The sequence below is a fragment of the Pholis gunnellus genome (genome assembly GCF_910591455.1).
Source record: "Pholis gunnellus genome assembly, chromosome: 17".
Lineage (NCBI taxonomy): Eukaryota > Metazoa > Chordata > Actinopteri > Perciformes > Pholidae > Pholis > Pholis gunnellus.
Window position 1 is genome coordinate 16,067,304 of NC_136544.1, and position 7,376 is coordinate 16,074,679.

The window sequence follows — 7,376 nt, forward strand, 5'->3', positions numbered from 1 at the left end:
TATTTTTTTTACCATCCGTCAGAAATAAGCAAGTTTAATCTCCTGAAGCTCTTCAAGGTGTTTTCCTCGTGTGAACAAAATATTAGTTATATTCATGTATTGTTCGTGAGAAGTCTCGTCTGAGAGCAGCCGCTCCACTGACAATAAATGAGGCACTGACTGGGTATTCATACAATGCCTATTGGAACCTTTACATCCAAACAAGCTTTACAGAACCAGTTTATGACAGTTAGTTATTGCTGTTGTTTCTAAAAAAAAAAAAACCCTTCTGCTGTCCTCTGCTATGTGATGCCGGTCAGAAATCAAATCCTGCTCGTGAACGCTTTGACGTCAACGTGAAAAAGCCAAAACTATACCTGAAATTCAGTGACCGGCTTTCTGATGGAAAGAAGGTTTGTACTGCCCGAGGCATCATGCGTCCCCTCTGGGATGTAGGTGCTGAGAGCGGCATTAACAGATTGCTGCCTGGAAAACAAACCTTATCCAAAATAGAAGTGTTACCCCCCCCCCCCCCCCCCCCCCCCCCCCACACACACACACACACACACACACCACCAGTATGCCAGATACACAGATACTGCGTGCCATCATGGAACACAGGGTGCCAAGGCCGTGCCTGGCCCTGATATATTAGACCCACTGTTAAACAAGCTCACAGGGCCACCCTGCAGTTGTGGCTTGTTGTAAGTGGTTTGGAGAGATGATAGACGTCAAGATGATGTCCTCACTCATTCCTGTGGCTCGGGCCTTTTAATGTACGCTTTGCTGCCTCGACAGAACGTCCCTGGCAGCGTGAGGCACGGGAACCTTTTTTAAACATTTAAACAGTGGCCCTAACGAGGCCACAGACCTGTGGAATGATTGAAATAGATGGTTGAGAGGTAAATGCTGCCGGAGTTGAATTACTACTGTGCAGCTGTGTGCTTTAGTTTGTCTGGCAGACTCCTGCCTAATCTGCCATCTCATTAGACGCCCTTGAGCTTTTAAAGTAACCCAGATCTGGGATCCTGGAACTTTGATGTACTTATCCTATCAAAAGCATTTTTGTCTTGAGGCCGCCCGTTTCAGTATTTTTTTAAGCCCAATTATTCCTCATGATCTCTGAAAAATGTACTTATATTTATCTCAGCCTCACTGTTTCTGTAAACCATTTCTCACTTGAAGCATACGCTGTTCCTCTGCTGAAATCCAATATTCTCTCTTTTGCCAGAAGCAAACCTCACAGAAATCAAGAAGAGGCGCATTACGCATGGTTGCCTGCATGCAGTTTCCCACTGTGGTTACTTTGGAGTCTTTATGTTACTGAAATGTTTATAAAGGTGCCTGATTTCTAAACATGAATAGAGCGATGAACAAGTGCCCTCAGTTATGTATACAAACTATTATTAGTTGCTGACTCCTGAGGGTTCAGATCACAAGATGCAACACTTTAAACAGTTTACAGAGTCTCAGCTCTGGAAGCCGTGACTATCCAGACACTGGGCTGTGTTGTATGATAATGAAATAATGAGGATGTACAAATTATTTGACATAATTTTTGTTTAATTGCAGCAGCCAAGGGCGATGAGGAAGCAGCAGCCCCTGCTGGTACGTGCCTTCATGACATCTAATTTGAGTCCACAAGAAATCCAATTTATTTCTGAGTCAGGCATACAGTAATCAGCTATTATACAGTTAAACTACAATAACCACTGAAAACTGATATTTTAATAAAAGCTTCTGGTAAAGATTGTTTAATTTTCTAATAAATTCTTCTTCTTTCTCTCTTTTTCAGACACGAAGGGTAAGAACAACACTCATGGCATCCAGTGTGTGTCTGTCTGTCATAGATGTAACTGTCTTCATTCACTTTCATCATCACTCCTATCATCATCATCATCATCATCATCATCATCATCATCCTCATCCACAAGATTATGTGTGTTTCCCCTCATTCAGAGATGACAGTGGAGGAGGAGGAGGAGGGTAAGCAGATGAAACAAACACAGAAGCAGTGAACTTCTGTGGTGATGGGACTGAGTGTGGGGATATGCATGATGCTACACACACACACACACACACACACACACACACACACACACACACACACACACACACACACACACACACACGCACACACTGCTCAGAGTTTCGACGATATTCTTTTATTAGGGCTTAGGACATGAGTTTATTTTGAGCACCAGAGATGCTAATTAAATTTGGTGTTGGGAGCGAAATAGAAGGTGTTTAATTCATGGATAAGCATCACGTATGTGTATCGGTGTGTGTGTGTGTGTGTGTGTGTATTTGACTTTCCTATTTTAGCTTGGGTATGCTTAAATCTTCACTCACATACAGTACATGCTAATTAATCTTTCACATTTGTCCTACAGCTACCATTGTAAATGTGTCTTGTTAGCATTGTTAGCATTCCTTATTTAAACCTTATGGGCTTTGTCCAATTCTTGGTTACAACAAAGTGCAATAAAAAAGTGGTCATTACGTTGAGACATTATTCTATGCACTGGAGGTAAAAACACATTGTTTATTTACCACATATTCAATTTGCTTTGCAACCAAAATGAATGTTTGCATCAAAGTGATGCATGAAATACTCTGTTGGAGGATGAATCTCCTGTAATATATTTTAATCATTGCTTAAATATCTGACTTTTATTGCAACAACAGCAATAATTTAATTTATCTCAAAGTCAACAAATTGAACTAAAACAAAAGAGCCTTTTCTCATTATTTTTATAATCTTTCCCTGGAAATTGCCGTATCAAAAAAAAATGACAGACCACAAACATTTATTTGACAGTGAAACGTGGGATCACACGGCAGTTACAGGTGATCCTGCTGTGAATGGAAATACCGGATAGCTGTGTGTGACATTTGCCCGAGAGTTGTGTTGTTGTGTGTTTCTCTCTGCGGTCACTTCATGATCAGTTAGTCACCGAGTGTTTCTCAACCTGCCGCGGGTCGCGAGATGAAACTGTTTTATATGTGTGAGAAAGAATCCTGCGATATATATTCAGAATGGCAGATTGCTCCTCTCATTTCGCTTCCCTGTGCGCCTGAAAATCCTGACCTTTCAAATCCAATCCATAGTTGAGGGTAATGCATTCAGCCAAACGCGTGAACTAATTGTGTGTGGGCGTAGCAGCCCACAGCAGAGCAGCTACATGACATGTGAGGGATGTGTACTGTATGTATAGATCAGGTAGAATCATGTACTCTGCGGCAGCTGCAACACTGCACATTTTATAGGCTACAGAGTGTATAATACATGTTTATGGAGATTTCCTCTGCCAGTGGCACGCATTCACTAATACGTAATGAGTCCCCTGAGAGAGTAAAACATACTTTGTTGTACATTTATGTGTAGAGTCTATTTATGTTTCAGTTCACCTCGTTGGATAAAATGTCAATTCATATTATGGAGTAACTGCAACAGAGCAAGACAGTTGTACACGTGTTTGTGTGTGTGTTGTGTGGCAGACGCTATCATTCGAGATGAATTATTGTACAAACTTTAAAGAGCAATGACGAGGTAGAGCAGTGAGTTGTACTAATATTGCTGCTCATTTTGACTCAGTCGTCTCACCGCCTTGGAAGGGAACGCCGGCAATTTGACTTTGTTTAAACTGACAAAGCTTATTCACAGCTCATGCTGTATTTTAATCAATCCCTAAACAGCTAGCTTGTACCCTAAATCCTAAAGAAACTTACCTGAAACTGGGTGTTCATAAAATCCACGACTCTTTACAAATGATGTTCTACACTTCTAGGACATTGGACAGCACAACAATGCCAGCACCCACATAGACGGTATTGAGGCCAGACGATTAACAGAATGAAACTGTGGCAGCACAATGGGACCCCACCTGACCCAATTACCTTTATATCATTTTGGATCCAGTCTCTCTCTGGATCCTACATTAAGTATTGGATAATAGCCAACTGTCTAAAGATAAAATACGAGAAGATGGAATTGTATTCATCTGGATGGAAATGGTTGTGCAGCATTTGCAGTTCAAAGTAGGAAAGGGTAAAAATATAAATGATTAATAAAGGTGCAAGTATAAAAGTATCAATAAACATATATCCAACATTCTCAAAATCCAAAATATGAACACGGTTAAGGGTCATAAGGCTGCTCATAGCTCAAGAGAACAGTGACTTTGTTTGGATGAATAAAACCGTAACAAAAGGTGCAACTTTTAGAGATATTGTTACATTTTAAACAGCCACTTGTAACAGGAAAACAACTTCATTTGTAGTGATTTTCAAGGGCTCGTTATGTTGTTTTGCCTGAATTATTGGTCAAAATGGCTGCTGTTTCCTTTTACATTATTATGCAATGCATCCTGGTGTTATGTCATGTTCAGCGGCGGAGAAGCAGCCTGCTGTAGAGAGTGTGCTCTGTCCTGGATAAAATAAGTGTGTTTGTGTGTTCTCTGTGGCTTCACTCATCTGTTAAATTAAACACGATGATTCATCTCTAAAATGACCAATATCACACACAGAGACATGGCTCATACTTGTGTGTCTTTAGTATGTACAGTTTGCATTATATCTGCTGCACTCAGTTGGTCCTGTTCATTTTGCTGAACCTGTGCATTCCTCATTAACAAATGTCCAGCCTGCTGTAGAGAGCCGGCTATAGCAGCACTCCTCATTTCGAGCTCACAATCGTGATTTTCGATTTGAGACGGAACTACCTTGTCCAAATGTATGCACTAAGCAAGTAAGTACAAAGTGTACATTGTGTGCTACATGGAAGTGTACTAACGGAAGTATCTGAATTGAGACTGCAATAGAGTGCTGCACGGATGACATATTCACATTTCAACGCACTGATTCCCTCAAAAAGCCGATGGAATTTTACCGTTGGATTCCTGATTATTGCAGAAAATAAGCTGCGTTGCAAACCCAAGTTTATGATACTAACACTTTATGTCATTGTTGTTTTTGAAGCGTAAACGCATTCAGCAGAAGTAAAAAGCTAATGTTGGCCTAGAAACGAACTACACCGCGGCCCCATGAGTGCGAGTATACACAACGCGGCTGCGTAGGTGGACTGGTGTTGACGTTTAGTCGTCTCATTTTGCCATTTTGTAAAAGCTGGAAAATTCACAAGAAGGGTTTTTTTTACTGACGGTTTTTTACATCGTTGAACAAAAAGATCAAATCACTTCAGCCGGTGTTAACCACTATCTTATTTCAGGCATCTAACCAAAAACTCATAAAAACAACAACATTGACTATTAGACAAGGAACGGGAAGGTTTTAATACTCATTCCTCGCACCATCTGTCTTTAATCCAATCTTTGAAGAACAGCTCTTTCATTCATACAGTAATTTGACACACACACACACACACACACACACACACACACACACACACACACACACACACACACACACACACACACACACAGCAGTACTGTGGGAAGTGTTTTAACCTTTTTTGTTGTCCACACGACTAATTTCCATGTACCAACTGTTTCTTTTCATTCAGCAAACAATGAGCCCAGGGATGGTAAAGAAAAGACACAACTCACTATTGCCCAGCCTGCTTGTGTTTTCTGTTGATGTGCTTGTTTTGCATTGACCACTTAGTGGACACGCGTATCTGTTAGCGAGTGTGACAGACTGACAACGTTCCTCCCAGAAGCCTGGGACTGCTCTGGTGACGGCCATCAGATGTGTTCAAGATCAAATGTTTTCACACAGCAGATGGATTCATTATAGCTCATGATTGTCTTGCCGTTTGCAGAGACGCAGCCTCGAAGATTTCTGGACATGTAATATGTAATAATAATCACAAAATATATCTTTATTTATGTGGCAAACAAACGTGCATCACAGCAAATAAAGGGACGTACTAGAATAGGATGACAACTATGCAAAGACACAACTTTAAAGCAGCTCAAGTCACATCAGATCAACTGTCAGATGAAACAATAAAATACAAATACAAATATAAACAGAGAAGTCCATGACAGCAATAAAAACAAAGTGATTAAAAGATTGCTTCCACCAAAGCATCCGAGAGAACGTTTTGAGAGTGTTTTCGATGTGAAATGAACTATTGAGGTCTGGTTTCTAAAAAGTGATATATCCTGCCTGTATTTGTTCTGGGTATATATCATGTGTGTGTGTGTGTGTGTGTGTGTGTGTGTGTGTGTGTGTGTGTGTGTGATATGTGGACATACTACAGTATGCTGATTTGAGGTGCAATGGTAACCACACCGGTAATGCAGTTGTTCATTTCTTTATATGCTGAATGTGTAACATGAGAGTGAGTTTGAGATGCTGATAAATGGATGATATGCAGAATAAGTAACAATGTGCTATTTATTCTGTGTATAGTAGACACATTCTAATCAATGGGATGGATTGATATGTTACTACTTTAGTCTGGGATAGAATATTTGATAACCTTTTATTCTAGGGGTCCATAAATTCCTAATCATTTCCTAATAATTCTCTGAAAAGGTAAACAACTAAGTAATCAATTCCAATGTAATAATTTGAGTCAGTAAAGCTCACATCTGAGTGTGTAATAATTCGACATATGAAGGATTGTCACGGTTACAACAATAACCACTCGGTTGAGATTAGGTTAAAACAGCCACAGAGCTACAAATGATAACTTAGGTTGGCCTGTGGGCTTTAATGTTTGAACGCCACTATTCCATCTTCTACACTGATCTTAATTATTGCTTATTTTTAATGAGTTTTCCTGCCTAAATATTTAGTGAATTATTGTAAAGGAGAATTAGGCATCTTGTGCATTTTAGCGCACAAATCGTTAATATTTCAAATCACGCCTCTTACTGATGATGAGAACTTTTGTAATTAGAAATAATTTCACCTTATTTATAATAATTTATTTTTTCCTTCACTGAAGATGTCCCACACACACACACACACACACACGCACACATTCCTATAGAGTGTGTGTGGACAGATAAAGACAGATTGACGTAGGTTTCTTTAGCAGCCTTGTTTTGAAGTGGAGGCGAGTGATCATTATATGTACACACACTCAGTGAATCACAACTTGTTAATCAAAACATTTTTATTAGAACGAAAAAATGATGTAATAAAGTAGCCGGCTGGACATAATGTGATTAGTCGACTGTTTGGCTGGCAGCTGGCGCTTATGGAAAGCACTGCTTTTCATACATTTTTTATGATTATGGTGGGTGTACCAGCTTGAAATTTACATGGCACAGCCACACACCCGTGGCTGCGCAGCTGGGTTTAAAGAAACCAACGCTGAAACAGGAAACAAACAGCAGTCTCCCGCATTAAAGTCCACTAATTTGTTGAGCCGTCTATCCACCCCAAACGCTTCCTTTGCCGACTGTAATAATTTAATCTGA